The sequence below is a fragment of the Amblyomma maculatum genome, unplaced genomic scaffold (genome assembly GCF_055883805.1).
Source record: "Amblyomma maculatum isolate TAMU_Amacu unplaced genomic scaffold, ASM5588380v1 scaffold_13, whole genome shotgun sequence".
Classification (NCBI taxonomy): Eukaryota; Metazoa; Arthropoda; class Arachnida; order Ixodida; family Ixodidae; genus Amblyomma; species Amblyomma maculatum.
Genome location: NW_028146738.1, coordinates 32036569 through 32052843, shown reverse-complemented (window position 1 = coordinate 32052843; position 16275 = coordinate 32036569).

Here is a 16275-nt window from a genome sequence, read left to right as displayed (position 1 = left end):
AATTCTAATAGTACTTATCAATACAATAAGGGGCAGTTTGCTGCTGGAGAAGAGTAAAAATACTGACATATTTCTGTAGATTTTTCCCTGTGATGACAATAGTAACAGAATATCTGTTTTGCAGGAATTTATATTTCCTCTAAGCTCGGGATGGTGGCGGCATTGCCATGGGCAAAACTTTTTCTTAGCTGTGATAGATATCACCAGCCTTATTTAACTAATAGCTATTTTTATAATTCGTAACTGAGTGTTTTAAACTATAGATCTAATGAAGCATTATTCGTCTTATTTAAATAATCTTCAGGGGCTCCTCCACGAACTAAAATTAAGGGAGAGGAAGGTGTCAAAACCTAGAAATTCACGAAGTTCTTGCAAAAGTATGAACGGACACCTGGAGCGGCCATGTCGCCTCCTTAGCGAGCAGACGTTCTCGGAGCTCGGCGCAGGTGTCGGCCGCTTGCTATTTTTTATTTTATTTTTTTTTGTGACGGGTGGTATAGACTTTGTTTTGTTGTGATTTCATTTAAATTTCTAGGTTTTTTTTTTTTTTTGGGGGGGGGGGGGGGCATGGACGGTATAAGTAGGATACAACTTAAAGAAAACAGCAGTTGCTAACAATGACCAATGAATGTTTCCTATCATGTGTGTTACTCCGCTGAACAGTAAACAATCAGTTTTTGATGTGTGAGTACACCAAACAAGCCAGAAGCATTGATAGTATTCTTCAGCTTGTAATTTTGTCTGATGGTTAGCTTTTTATTTAGCTAACCAGAAAGACCTTAAACAGACTATTTTCTGTGACGAAGAAATTGTGCGTGGCAGTTACTGCAGACTTAATTTGTATCCGAGACTATACAGAGGAAAGCAGTTAATAATAATAATAATAATAATAATAATAATAATTGGTTCACAGGAAGGGAAAGGCGCAGTATCTGTCACACTTGCTCTGTGGACACCTGAACTGCGCCGTAAGGGAGGGGAGGAAGGTGGGAGTGAAAGTGGAAAGAGAGAAATGGGAGCCGTAGTGGAGGGCTAGGGAGTAATTTCGACCACCTGGGGATCTTTAACGTGCTCTGACATATCGCACAGCACACGGACGGCACAAAATGGTGGACAGCGCCTCCGTTAAATTTGGGTGGTTGTTGGCTCCGCCCATCCGCCTAACTCTCCCGAAGGGGATATACGGCTCTGCCTGACATTAAAGGCCCGACTACACGGAGCAGTTGTTATATTTATTTTTGTTGATGTGTTGCATAAGACAAGCAATATTTATGACTCTGATATTGATTAGAAATTGCAAATGAACACTTTACACAAGGGCAGATGTCGTATTTATGAAAAAAAAAAACTGATTAAGAACAAGGACTACATGAAATATGTCGAGAAACGATATGGCATTTCAGGTCACTAGCAAACCTAAGAATGCTGTAAAACATGTGCACCTTTGCACCATGACGTAACAGATCAACATAAAGCTATACACCTGCAGCCTTTTATGCAATGCACACAGATATTCCCAGTGCTCTTGCTGGTATTGGAATAAACGGTAGAATTTCACCTCTGGTGGGCACAGTTCACGCAGGTGCATTGAGCATGAAATGATGCAATATTGTGTGCAAAAAAATAGTAACAACATTCGTTAAGAAGCTGAACAATCACTGATGAGGCGCCCCGCGTCGGACTTTGCACTCACGAATCACGCGGTGAGCGCCGAGCAACGCAGCGTTCGGCGCGGCAACGAAACGTGCGCCTGAGCAAGCGGAACGAACCAAAGAACTCGGTGTCTCGGAGGAAGCTAGAAAGCCGGGCAGCGACGCGCCATGAAGGCGGACGCGATCATGGGGCTGACGCCTTGATGGGACCGTCCTCTATCTCGCTTGGGAGCACCACGCAGAAGCATGATTCCTCGGAAGCAGATCGGCACACATCGCAGGGGACGCTTTTCCAGCAGAAGCGCTACGGCGCAGCGATCACGTCAGAGGCGTCCGGCATCAGACGCTGCACCTAGCAATAGCGCTGTGAGCGGAAAGAGGAGCCGCGTCGCCTAAACACCACTGTTCGAGTGACGCACGCTGGATGTTGGAAGGGGAGAGAGCGAGAAAACTTATTAAACGTAAGGGTATCGGGGCATCCTCGCACCGGTACCCGCGCGGCCCGCGAAGGGGAGAAGCGGGTGAGCGAAGATAGTGATCTAAAGAAAGGAAAGACGCTTGCTTCTACAACCCGTGAGGGTGCACGGCGAAACGTCAGGGGCGAGTGGCGCGCCACGTGTCGGGGCAGCGCCGCACATTGCGAGGAGGGGTTCTTCTGTGTTTGCCGCAAGATGGCTCTGCATGTGCGCAGAGCGCAGAAGAAATGTAGCGGAAACGTACTTCGCTACTCGTGTAACTGCGACTTCTGTAAGTAACATGCTCATAATTACCGATTACACCGCAGTATAACGTTCTACGGCACGTTTCTAAGGCAACACCGCATTCACTAGAAGCGCTTTTGTACCGCTTTCAAGCATCGAACTCGATGAAATACCCCACCAGGTGACTATCTACGGCTGCCCGGTCCTGATCTCCGTGCCCGGCAGAGCGCCGCTTTGTTTGAGATGTCGACAGAGCGGACACCTACGCAGGCAGTGCAAAGCTCCCTGGTGTCAGGCCTGTCGCTCCATCGGACACCGCGAGGAAGACTGCACGCAGTCTTATGCAGCCAGTAACGAAGCGTGGGTTTGCGAAGCAACCATTGGTCGATCTCATGGACGCAGAGGACATGGAAAAAATTGCGACTACCATGAAATCGCCACCAGGCAGTGAACGTCCGGCGGTTGCATTTACCGAAGCCTCCATTTTTTCCCCACAAGAAGTAGCGACCCCAACTCTCGGAGAAATTGGGTCTCCTTCTCTCCCTGATGGTCGGGCCTGCAGCAGCGCGAACTCGGACGCAGCCGCCGCGCAGCAGGAGGAGCGAACCGAGACGCTGGACGAACCCAGCACCATAGATCTCACTGCGATCAGGGAGGTCGACGAACCTGCAGCTCTCTCGAACGACATCGAGGGGCCTCAGGGACCGGAATCAGATAAGCCGGTCTCTAAACAACAGGACCGCCGACAACTTGAGTGAGAGGAAGGGGGAAACACGGAGGGAACGACAACGGAAGGAAGGCGAACTGCGGAAAGAAACAGAGACGACAGGTCCGAAAAAAAGCAACGCCAACTCCACCGATGCCATTGACGAGCCCAATGTCAAGGAGGGGAAGAGAGAAGGCCGCCGCGTGACGAGGAAAGCCCTTGCAGCCGCCAGCCACCCTTGCGAGGTAGAGAGGGGAACTTCGGTAGGCGGTAGCGGGGGTCGCATGCCACCAGTCCGGTAAGCTTTCCCCCCACAATGGATCCCTCCCAGCTGTCGCTTAAAGTGGCCACCATTAACGTGGTGAGCTTTATAAAAACAAAAAGGAAAAGATGGCTTCTCGATTTAATTAATGAAAACAGTGTAGACGTTGCTCTTTTACAAGAGACCAAAATTTCAAGTGCGGATGATGCTAAATTCTTAGTTCGTTACTTTGGAGCTCAATTCTGGTGTTTCCATACAATCACGACTTCAAGAGCAGGAGGCACTGCCATTCTCATTAGGAAAAAAGATAACGTCACCATTGTTGACTGCGAGCTGGGAGCGGACGGGCGCTTTTGTCTCGTTGATGCCCTTAATTGCGGGGAGGGAGCTGACTCGCTTTGTGTGTGTCTACGCCCCAAATGAGACAACGGCACGGTTAGAGCTCTTTCGATCTCTCCGTCCTTTTCTTGTCCCCGGGATCGTGTACGTCGGAGGTGATTTTACCTGCGTACTCAGCACGAGTGACAGAGCGGGCGGGGGAGGCGGTGTGGATGCGTCGGCGCATCTGACCTGGTGGACGTGGCGCTCGGACGAACGGGGTCGACTGCGCGCTACACCCGCTGGCGCGGCACAGCGCAGGCTCGCCTCGATCGCATCTATGTCTGCGGTGAGGCGCTCCATCGCGTCCGCAGCTACACCGTCACTCCTGTGTGTTTCTCTGATCATGGCCCGGTCTCGTGCGCGTGCTGGATGCCTTAACATGTCGAACAGGAAAAACAGTGGAAAGACGGTGGATAATGAACTCGACTATCATTTGCAACGAAGAGTACTTAGATAAAGTAAATGAGGATATTGCTAGGCTTAAGTCTGGATCGGTTAATGCAGTAAAGGGGGAGTTATTTAAAGCGAAAGTCAAAACCAATTGCCCACAGAGATCGGAACAAAAATTGCCGCGTCCGCTAAAGCTAAAATCCGGCACCTCACAGGCACCCTTCAGGGTCTTGTCGAGGCCAACGAAGAGATGCCGGGAGAATTTTCTAATGACATTCGGAAAGTTAAAGAGGAACTTCGATCAGAACTGGAACGGCGTTATTGGGGCGCACTCGTGCGCAGTCGGGAGCAAAGAGTGCAGTACCAGGCGCAGCCATCAAAACTCTTTTGTGCCTTTGAACGGGAACAGGCTGCACGGGTTACTATACGGGAGGTTATTATCGGCACCGCTGCGCGAGGGCATGGCGAAGTGGCGCAGCCTTCGATGACTACTATCGCAAGCTTTTCCAGGCCGGAAAACCGCTGGATCCCGTGCCATCCGAAGTCTTGAGCGAACTCCCCAAAGTTCCTCAGGAGATTAGGGAGGCAACAAACTCCTCATTGACTGCGGACGAGATAGAGCGCGTAATTGCAAAACTCCCTAAGAATAAATCACCCGGACCGGACGGCATAACAGCCGAATTTTACCAATGCTTTAGAAATGAACTCAGCCCATATAGAGATCGCATTATATGAACAAACTGCATGTAGTCACAGTTACGAAAATGCTTCGAGTAGAATGTTTCCTTTGGTCGGCTTGAATTTATCTCTTCTCAGCAACGCCGCATTAATACTAGCTGAGGTGTTCGAGGATATAAGGAAACGAAAACTTCTCCCTCCTTCAATGCGGCGCAGCAATTTAGTCCTGATTCCTAAGAAACCTTCCCCCAAATCAACCCCCGACGTAGCCGACTTCAGGCCTATCAGTCTTCTTTCCACGGACTATAAGATTCTGGCTAGAGCTCTCGCTCGTCGACTCGAGACCGCCCTCAGCACCGTGGGGGGAGAGCATCAAACATGCGGCTTCAAAGGGCGCTCCATAAATACCAACTTACACCGCATGAGGACGGTCCGCGAGGCTGCGGATGTAGGGCTCCTTCCTTTGGCCATTCTCCAGATCGATTTGAGGAAGGCGTTTGATCAGGTTGACAGGGCTTTCCTCTTTTCCCTCCTTCAGCAGTGCGAAGTAGGTGATGACATAATAGATTGGCTCAAAATTTGTTACACTGAAATTAGTGCTGCAATCGTCCTTAACGGTATACCAGGCGCGCCGATACAGGTGAATAGATCAGTACGACAAGGGTGTCCGATGTCGCCTGTTCTCTTCACCTTGTATCTCGAACTTCTATGTCGCATGGTACTTGCGTCTAAAATCATCAAGGGTCTAGATCTAGGCGGCCAAGAACTGCGCGTCCTAGCATACGCGGACGATGCAGCCTTCATTTGCACATCCCAACAACAAGTGGGGGAGGGGATTCGATTGCCAAACTCCTTTTGTCAATTTTCTGGAGCCGAACTAAATTTAAAAAAATCGCAAGGCGCCTGGTTGGGAGACTGGAGAGGGAAGCCACGCCAACTCTTTGGAGTAGAATGGACTGAAAAAATTGACGAATATCTAGGCGTTAATCTAGATATTAGCAAAGCGATCATGAACAGGTGGCAACCCAAACTAGTTGCCGCTGAAAGGAAGCTAGACCCATGTCGGCCGAGACACATAGCCATGTTCACAAGAGCCTATGTATGCAACGCGGTGGTTAACCCGGCGGCACTATACTCAGCCAGAGTGACCACAATCGACAGGGGCTCCGTGGGCAGACTACACAGATCATGGGCAGTCTTCGTTTGGCGCTCTACCGCAGAGCCCATGCGCCGAAGCAATCTCTTCTGGAGCATGGAGCGAGGCGGACTGGGCTTAGTGAACATAGAACTTAAACTTGTAGTCCAAAGGCTCATTTTCTTTCGAAGCCAAAAGGACAATTTTCTTCGCGCGGCCACCCAGTATCTAGGCTCGGCGCACTTGGCCCCTTGGTTGGCCACAACTAAGCAAATAGGTCACGGCTTGAGAGCCACAGCCTTCTACAATGAAGGTAGCGCAGTCCCTGGCGCTGCTGCAAGGGCTTTTTTTGTGGGAGTACCTGCTCGCAGTAAAACCGAGAAAGCTTTACTGGGACTTACTGGCACAATTTCTGCAACCTCCAGTATATCGACAACCATCCATAGGGGTGGGCAAGACTGATGTCCTTAAGCGAGTCAGGAAGCTGCCCGTTCCAACAGGCTCCAAGGATTTCTTCTTCCGTTTCCACACAGGAGTTTTGCCCGTAAAAGCTCGTCAGGAAGAGCGGGGTTTCTTCCTACCATGGGGCGCAAACTGTCTCCTGTGTGGCCGACGGCCGGTAGACCGCTCAACATGTCTTTATGGAATGCAACACGGCGCACATCTTCTGGGACGAAGTACGGGGATTTTTCGCCACGGATTTGGAAGTCACATGGCCAGGGCTCTTGTGTCTCGACGCGTCTTGTGATCGTCCAGAGCTTCGAGACATTGTGATAGTGCTTGCGTTGCATGCCCACTGGCGTGCGCGCGTGGATGTGGTGGAGTGTGTGCGTTGGCCGAAACCAGCTTGACGGCACCTATTGGACAAAACAGACTGGACAGTGAGCGCACTAGAGTCCTTTGGCACCGACGAAAGCCTGCAGGAGGAACTACGGAGAGGCTGCCGCGCTGTGATTGTCTTCAAGACACGCCAGTACGAACGGTTTGGGTGCCGCTGATGCTTCACGCAGCGTTGCCCAAGTGTTTTTTTCTTCCCCCCCCCCCTTTTTTTTTCTTTTCTGGTTTTCCTTTTTGACTTACAATGGCGAATTTTAGGCTTATATGTTACACTTTTTCTGACCCTTTCTTACCAGACCTCTCGACATATTCCTCTATTGTCCACTCCAGCGGGCAAGAGACGACATTTTTGGTGATATTCATACGCCCACTGCGCCTCACTCGTTTAGTCTATAAATGTAACTTTAATATATTTGTAAAGTTTATTTTCCCTCCTTTCTAGTGGTGCATTTGGTTTATAAATAGCTGCAACGATGTTTAAGCTGTAAAGGAAAACACAAAGGTAAAAAACGGCTTTTCAGCTCTACTTGTCTCGGGAAAAGCAAAACTGTGCAAAATCTTTTGCACCTAGAAAAAACCCGTTTGAGGTGTTTTCAGATTAGATGTTACTGAACAAAGTTAGGCATTTTTATTACTGTGTATCGCATAGTTTATTAGCCACGTGCCTGTGAAAAGTGTATAAAACAGGTAATTATACATACAATAACTTTCAAGATATGCATTCTGCTGCGGAGATTTTTTGCGCAGTTAGAGGTCGTACATAGTTCGTCTTGAAAAAATCATCTGTCTGCTTCATTTATTGTAAAAGTTATTCGTGATCAAACTTAGCGTTTTTTGTAAAATGGCTAAAAGTAAATGCTAAACTGTTCAAGTAATAAGCTTTTATCTGTGCTGAAATTTCGCGTGGAAAAACTTTACACCTTGCTGTCAGAGGATAAGCATCGGTTTTGTTCTACGACTCTCGAGGAATGTGCACTGTCAGGATGATTTCAGCTAATTTTTTCGTGGTTCACTTGAAGCGCGCGAGCTCTTCATGAAGTATTTTAAGCATGATTGAAATGCTGCATGGCTTGTTTGTTTCTAGCGAATATAACTTGAAGGTTCGGGCTTTCGTTCCTTTATTCAACCGCTAACAATTATCAACTACAAAGTGTACAAAAAGCAAATAATAATGGAATAACAGAGCCACGTATAATAAATGTAGTAGGTAGCGCCATCTATGAAATTTTATGTGCACTAAAATGTCGCAGTTCAGAAAAATTACGAGGATGGCGCCACAAACACCCCGAATCGAGGGGTATTTACGAGAGGGTATTGTGCTTCTACGTTTTCCCTCTGCCCTTTCCTTTCCATCGGGCGAGAGAGGTTAACTCTGGCGAGTCGGGTCGAGTGGTCGGGTCGAACTGAGGTGCAGGTGCTTCGCGCATGCGCTGTAGCGCTACTTGAAAATGGTCCCTTGACAAATGTACACTTGCTTGCTTTGAGATCTATTTATCGCCTCGAATTAAGTGTGTCATACTGTTTGTGTGCCGAAACGTTGCCAGCTAAGGCTCTCGCGCGTGCAGCTGAGGTGCGCCCCGGCTACAATGAACACTGTACCCTGGCGAACGAAACGTGCTTCTTGTCCAGTACAAGTAGTGGCTTTCGTTATCGTTTCTAGCTTTTTTAGTAACACACATGATATATGCTTGTGTTTGGCAAAAGCAGGCATCTTTCTGCTCATGGGGCTGCCTCGCTCGAGAAGCGAATAGCCGCTAACATGGGGAAACCGACGACCAAAGGAGGCCTCTTTCCTTCCTCAGAAACGACTAAGCGGAATGAGCAATTCAAAGAACAGTGCTGTCATAATTTCAACCTAGTAGCTAGAGATACATCCGGACAACGCGAAATCTCTGCATTCTTATTATCGAGTCAGTCTTACACTCGTCAGTCTTACACTGCGCCACCCCGCCGGGGTGGCGCATTGGTTACGACGCTCGACTACTGTTCCCAAGGACGCGGGATCGAATCCCGGCCTCGGCGGCAGCTTTTCGATGGAGGCGAAAAGCAAGGCGTCCGTGTGCTGTGCGATGTTAGCGCACGTTAAAGAACCCCAGGTGGTCGAAATTTCCGGAGTCCTCCACTACGGCGTCTCTCATAGCCTGAGTTGCTTTGGGACGTTAAACCCCACAAACCAACCAACTCGTTAGAGGGTCGGTATCATGCAAACCCTCAAAGGAAAAATGAAACTTGATGCTATGGAAATTATCAAATGAGGATAAGAGGTTACGTGCCGCATAAATTTATTGCATGATATGAAGATTTTACGAGTTCAGAACAAAGATAGAAACGGTAAAAGAAATACTAAAATTCTGCTTCGCTCTGCACACATGATAAAGAATGCATCGGCTGCTAAAGTGTAGTTTATTTACCGGTATCAGCCCAACTGCATTGCTGCTTGTTTATTTTCCATATCTTAGGCAGGACAGGAAAAACAAATGTTACAAAAGTGTGAATAAATTTGACTTTGCCGCCGCAGCCGAGGGACGAAAAAAAGAATGGTTGGCAGGGAACGTAGTTGCTTGTAGTCTTGGATAAAGCCCCTCTTGGAGCGCCCCTCGCGCCGCGCTTTTATCACAAACAACGGCACGGCGCTGGACAAAGAAGAATTTGGCACTAAGCGTCTCAGTGCAAGCAGCGAAAAAAAAAAAGCAGTTCGAGCTTGAACGCTGTCGGAGCTGGTTATTCCTCGTCTTAGCTCCGCCGCAAAGCTATCTTCAGATGTTCGTGGTGTTAGCATATATTGTGAGGGTGTGGAATTTAGACTTTTTTTTTTTCAATGACAAGAAGAAAAAATAACTTCCCCTTTCTACGATAAAATGAATAGTAGGGCACGGAACTATAACACTGCATAAATTAATATAATATAATTTCAAAGAGCGTCTCCCTAGGAGAAATTGCACGCATACTTGCACTCTCTGCCACTTTACTGGTACAGATAAAATGTTTCGACAGTTTGCCAAGTGCAACTTGAAAACCTGAACATGCACAAGCATGCCTCTTCAACCTTCCTACTGAAGTTCCTATATAGCGCAAGCAGTGCAGCCTCCAAACAAAAGGAGAAAAAATGATGTAGTGGGCGGCCGAAGATAATCACCAGCGTTTCAGTCATGTTTTTTTTTTTTTTTTTTTTTTTCCGAATGCTGTGTTCCGGTGATGATAGTAAAGGTAACGTAGCTGCCGGGGACTTTTTCGGTGAATGGGCAAGTAGGAAACAGCAATGTGAAGCTTCTTCAATACAAAAATGTAATGTTGAATCGGGTTTGTCACTGCGTTTCCGTCATTCCCTTCACTAAAAATCGAAAAGAAAAAAAAAAACGATGAGGCTCAACGCTGCTGAACCGAATGTCGAGCTTTAGCTCAAATCAGAGAAACCACTGTAATCAAGAGTTCGACGAAATGCAGCCTGATCAGGTGGTGGCATAAAAAAATATACAGGGTCACTGATTTGTACTGTGAAAAACTGCGCCGAAATAAACACACCACCAAATGTTTGCGTGGGGGGGGGGGGGGGGGGGGGGGGTTACATGTTTTTAGGTATGTTGACGATTTTTTAGTGCTTTTAAAACCGCAGACTTCCATCACCTACCCCTCTACAGTAGGTGATGTTTTAAGTGTTTTTGACAAACATGGACTTGGGCTCTCTTTTACCCATGAACTACCCGACACTAACGTTTTACAGTTTTTAGACTTGAAACTAACCTTCCTTGAAAGACACGTTTGCTGGGGCTATTACCCACGTGCTAAAAAAGATATTTTGCCTTAGGATTCTATGCATTCGAAAACTGTGAAAAGAGCAATAGCTTCGCATTGCTTAGAGTCTTCGCTCAGGAAATCATGCCCGCATCAGTTGCAAACCAGCTTCCATAATCAGATGAGCCGGCTTTCGGCGGCTGGGTTCCCCTGCTCTGTGTTGGTTGCAGTTTGCGAGACCCTCCTTCAAAAGATCAAGAGCGGAACGCGAAGATGTACTGGAGAGGATAGACGGAGGACGCAGAAACCGCTTGTTGTGCCTTACATGCACAAAACCTCGCACAACCTGAGGAAAGTGGCCAACAGGCATGACGTGAGTGCCGCTTTTTCGGCTCCTAACAAGTTGGGGAAGCTGTGCCCCCGAATTTGCAACCCAAGAAAAGGGGGTTGCCAGATAAAGCACGACTCTCCGTTCACAAAGTGTTCTGTTGGAGTGGTCTATGCTATTCCCTTGACGTGTGGAAAGTTGTACGTAGGCCAAACTGGCCGATGCATCAACGAGCGTTTGGGGGAACATGCACGAAATTTGTCCGATTTAAAAGACAAGTACGCACATTTGGTTGCGCACGTAATCAACTGCAACGGATGCGGGGCCAGGTTGAATGAGACGAAGATTCTTGGAAAGAGTAAGGATAAAACGGCACGTGTTAGTTTGGAGGCTTTCTACATTAAGAAGTTTGACAACAGGTGTATCAGCATTCCCTCATTATCTCTTCTGGCCTCCGAAATTAGGTTTTTAGATTCTGCTATCCATTAACCGAGTTTTTTCTTTTTTTTTTCTCCTTGCGTTCTCGCTGGTCGTTTGATGATTTCCCCTATCTTTCTCCCCATCCTTCTTTCCCTTTGGAAACTTCGCCTATATAAGATCACTCGTGGGTTTCAATAAATTCAGTTGTGAGTAGCGCCTTTGTCCCGTCTTCTGCCTTGTGGTGTGTTTATTTCGGCGCAGTTTTTCACAGTACAAATATGAACCAACTAGCCCAAGAAACGGTATTAATGTAGGGTCACTGATCAAGTCAAAGTTTCATGAAAATGTACTAACGTTTCGGAAGCCCTACAGCTTCGTTGTTCACAATGGATAAATCAGACAAAAAGCATTCGTTTATATCTTCTTCAAATACTTTGACTTGATCAGTGGCCCTATATGTATTTTTTTTTATGAGAGAAAACACTGAATCAGTTTCCCGTTTGATGCTTTTATTTGCGCTTATTTTATTTATTTTATACGTGCATGATGTCCCGTCCTCTTCCTAGCTAATTCCGCTTCGTGAAGGGGGATATACCGCGGATTGTCCGAAGCATTACGGCGTCTACGGTAAACCGTTGATGCATTCGGCAGGGAAGCTGGTTCGGCGTTCATTTTTGCTATAATGCTATACCTGCCTAGCATCGCCCGCTACTGCGCTTTGCCACTGTGGCCGGGGGCGTGGAGCGTTCGGTCTAGTTTGCCCGGGCACAACGAAGACGGCGATGTTGCTATGGTGGTGGCACTGTTTACGATTCTTAGAAAAACGCGCCACTCGCGCAAGTGAGCAACAGAGCTAACGCTCTAAAAAGCCCGTCGGCAGGCAGAGCGTTTCCAAAAGAATGGGGTCCTTATCTCGAGTAAGGTAGATACCGTGACACCCAGGCGTCCACTCACCCGCCGTCTCAACGCCCAATTTGTTGACTTTATATTTGAACCTTGTTTTGAAGCAACTCGACTTCCTGTGCTCTGAAAGATATCCGATCATGTTAGCAAAAGTGACATAAAAGCATGTGAGAATTTCGAAGCATACAAAGAACGTGCTTCCGTTTGACCACATGACGCAAAACCACTGTACTGCATTGGTATGGAAAAATACACAAATTATAGCACATGCCAAATCTGACAGAACGCAATCTGATCGATGCGTCTAATCGTTTGGCATTTGCAGGCAAACATTTGGTAAGCATGGGCGCTCTTGCATGGAGTAAAAATTGGGCTCTGATTATTATGTTGCAAATGTGTGAATGTACAAGTAAGTGCTACATCACGGAATAATTTACTACCAACACATGAAGCCGAAATGCGGGCTCAATACTAAAGTATACTTGTTGCATACGTGTGTGTGCCCTGTGAAATGAGTACAATAAAGTCAGGCTCCAAGCTAATATTGGTTCAGAAAGTGCATGCATCATCACGGGAAGCTGCAGCAAGACAGGTCAGCGTCTTCCATGCATGCTACTTTTCACATTAGATTTCAGTGTCGAGTGAAATTCTGCAGGAGAAAAATGTTTCTAGGAGATTGCTTGTTAAAATTTTATTCTAATTGCCTGAAAATATTGTGTTCCTTTAATTGTGTGCGCGAGCGCACGCGCGCACACACACACACACACACACACACACACACACACACACACACACACGCACGCACACACACACGCGCGCGCGCGCGAACGAATAAATAAAATAAGGACTCTGTGGAGCATTCAATTGAGAGTGAGGAAGTGGCCGCCATAAGCGCCTACAAAACTGTCCCCGTTAGGTCCTTTCTTCTGGCAACCTTCCTTTAAAACCCCCTCTCCCCTTCCCCCATTTCCCACATAGTTTAGTGTGAATGCGCCTCCTCAGTGCCGAAGAGAACATGAATATATGCCGGCCTCCTGCGCGATACATAGCCTCTTGGTGGATTTCACATCTATTTCGAAATATCGATTCATCTCAAAAGGAAAAAATGGGCAATCATTCACTTATTTGCACATTGTAACTTACCAGCTCTAGTTTCCAAGATTGGACAAGCACGAACAAAAAATAAACAAGGGCGACTGTTGAGTGAATTTCAGCTAATTATAGCTACATTATCATATTTGTAATCACGTTTGATAAAGCAAATTTCTGTTGGCCGCAAGAGCTGGCAGCTTCCACTCCAGTCAAAGAGTGTTCCGATCCCTACTATATCTATGGCATCAACAATAGGGAGATTTAGAATATGGTACCCCTAAGGCTTAGGGGGACAGGGTAATAGCGCGGGTAACAATAGGAGCACAATTCTCTATTATAGTGCGCACACTCCGCTATTACTCTATCCCACTTACGGATGGGTCGCCGTATTCTAAAGCTCGCTAATGATAACTCGATTGCACAGCCCTAAAGAGGAGGATCAAAAGAACACAAGACAGGCGCCGACTTCAACTAAGGTTCATTGACGAAGTCTGCAGAAATAATGCCATTCGCTTTTCCTTTTAACTCGTACTAAGAATGCACTGTGCAATGATGTTGACACCCTGTTTTATTTGTGTTCAGTCAAGCTAGCCTACTGCAGTCCAGTCCAACCCCCTCACGCTCGGCGGGTAGGAGCAATCGGGTTCGTGGCTCTACAGCGGAAACTATACTTCGTCTCACAAGATATCTGCAGCACTGCGAAAGGCAGAGGAGCCCTTTCAATTGTGCTCCTAAGTGTCTCTAGCCCGTGACCACTATAATAGAGAATTGTGCTCCTACTGTCACCCCCGCCAATTTGGGGGGGGGGGGGGGGAAGGCGCTTAGGAGCACAATTGCCTATTGTACGCGTGATCCTGGTTGGACCAGCTGGGGTGCCTCTGCCTTTCGCTGTGCTACAAAAATCTTGTGAGACGAAGTATAGGCAAGAGAGGGAAGGCTCTTGTCCCATTTTCGGGGCGCGTATTGTTCGAAGTAGTGGTGCGGTGTGGTGAAGAGGGGAGTTCAATGGCGCAGCCCATGCTGCGCAGGATGGGGACAAAAGTCCTCCCCTTCTCTGCCTGGACACTGATGTGGAGCCGCAAAAACTTTCCAAAGTCCGCGCAGCAACACAAGAAAAGCCTTCAGGCAGCGCAAGTCGAGAGGGGTGGGTGGTTGGGTACTCAATTCCTCAGTTATGGATTAGTGGCGTAGTCTGGTGGCAGAATCTGAACTACTTCCAAGATGGCGACCGTGGAACCGCCACCTAAGAAAAAAAAACTGCCATAGTACGAATGCCACAGCCTCGACATATCCGACTTCTATACGTCGATACGAGAGGTGTCAAGCGTGCGCAATTATTATTTTTTTTTTCATGTCAAACTTTATTGAAAATGAGGTTCAGTCATTTGTCCTAATAAGCTTTGGCGGGTCGCGAGAGGTTATATAGGTACATCGCCACTAACTTTTCAGGTGCTTTAAACTGAAGGAGGAGTCAAGAAAATGTGCAATAAGGAACTGTGAAATCAAAATGACACAGGCCTTTGAGAATGGTATATGACAGTAAATTTCTAACCGTCGTTCCGCCCAACCTTGGGGTTGGCGCGAACTGGTTCGTATCTCCATGCAGGGGCCCGTTACACGTACCAGCGGTGCTCCTCCGTCAGGGACGGTAGCCTTGGCCGAGGCAGAAGGATCGTGAGCGGTTGATCTTAATTATGAACTTTATGTACATCTATTTACATATATGTACACTTTTACAGGATTTCAAAGAAATAGCAAACAACTGGAACTGGTTGTCTAGCTGTTTTCCTGGGAGAGACTCCCAAACTCGGCAGAGCCGATGGTGCAGGGCACAGACAGGACTCAACCAAGAACTACCAATGAACTTTCGGCAACTTCTGTTTACGCCTCGGGTTCACACCCTTTGGCCCGAACTATCCAATCACTGGTCATGGCCAGTGATTGGATAGTTTAGGCCACTTATGCATCAAGACAATGCATAAGTGGCTTGATTGGGCCAAGAAAATTCACCCTCGCCCCGTGCCCGGCCGGTCACTGAAGTCGATATCCGCAGCGCTGCTCCCGCACTGAAACAGTATGCAGGTGACCCATGGAGCTTCTTTTCTTTTTCCTTTTTTGTTTAGGGGAAACTGACCCTGTGAGAACTCGCGAATTGAAGATGTTCGTTCTCACGCATCTACGCTCCTAACCCGTCTGACCATCCGCCGACGACGCATGTCTCCTTTGCTCCACACAGGAGTGATTATAAGCTTCCGACACGAGAGTGATTAAGAGACGCATGCCGACGCTTTGCGGCGCATTCCTTCGAATGAGATACGGAGAAGCTCCCGCTTCCCATTCAGGGACTCGAAGGGGATTAACTAAACAATGCCCCGCCGTCTGAGCGCCAGGCGCCGGCTTACTCCTCAGCCGCGTCAGCTTCTGTCGTCATTGGCCGACCGATACCAGCTACCGCCACGGGAGTGATTAAGGGTCATTGCCGTCGCTTCGCGGCACCCTTCCAACGGCGACACGAAGGGGCATACACGTCCCATTCCGGGAATCGAGGGCGATTAACCAAACAATGCCCCTCTGCCTGGGTGCTAGGCCGCGCGCGAACTGACGATCCCTTACAATGACAATAACACGAGCCCTTTCATAGCAGTTATTTTCAAAGCTGCAGTTAAACCAGGTCATAAATGTACAGCACTGCAGAGCTCTGAAAGGTGAGAGAACTATATCATTTTGAATCTATGGAGTATCTGACCTGTACTAGATGATTTTGGTGCACGAAATGAAACGCCGTTTTAAATACAAGAAAGGTTATACACATATATTTCATGCCAAACTTTACAACGAACAAAACATTTTAGAAATGTTGCAAACAAGGTCCAGCCATATGTATACATCAAGCATTATCGGCAGGTGGCCAGCTTCCACGATACACAGTCTTAGGATCCGGGATTTAGAACTGACATGAACAGTCGTTCCTTCAGGGAGAACGTTAGTCACTACTTTTAATGTATAGCCAAGTGGACATGTACCAGCCGTTTTTATTGCAGCTCAAGCACAGGTGACC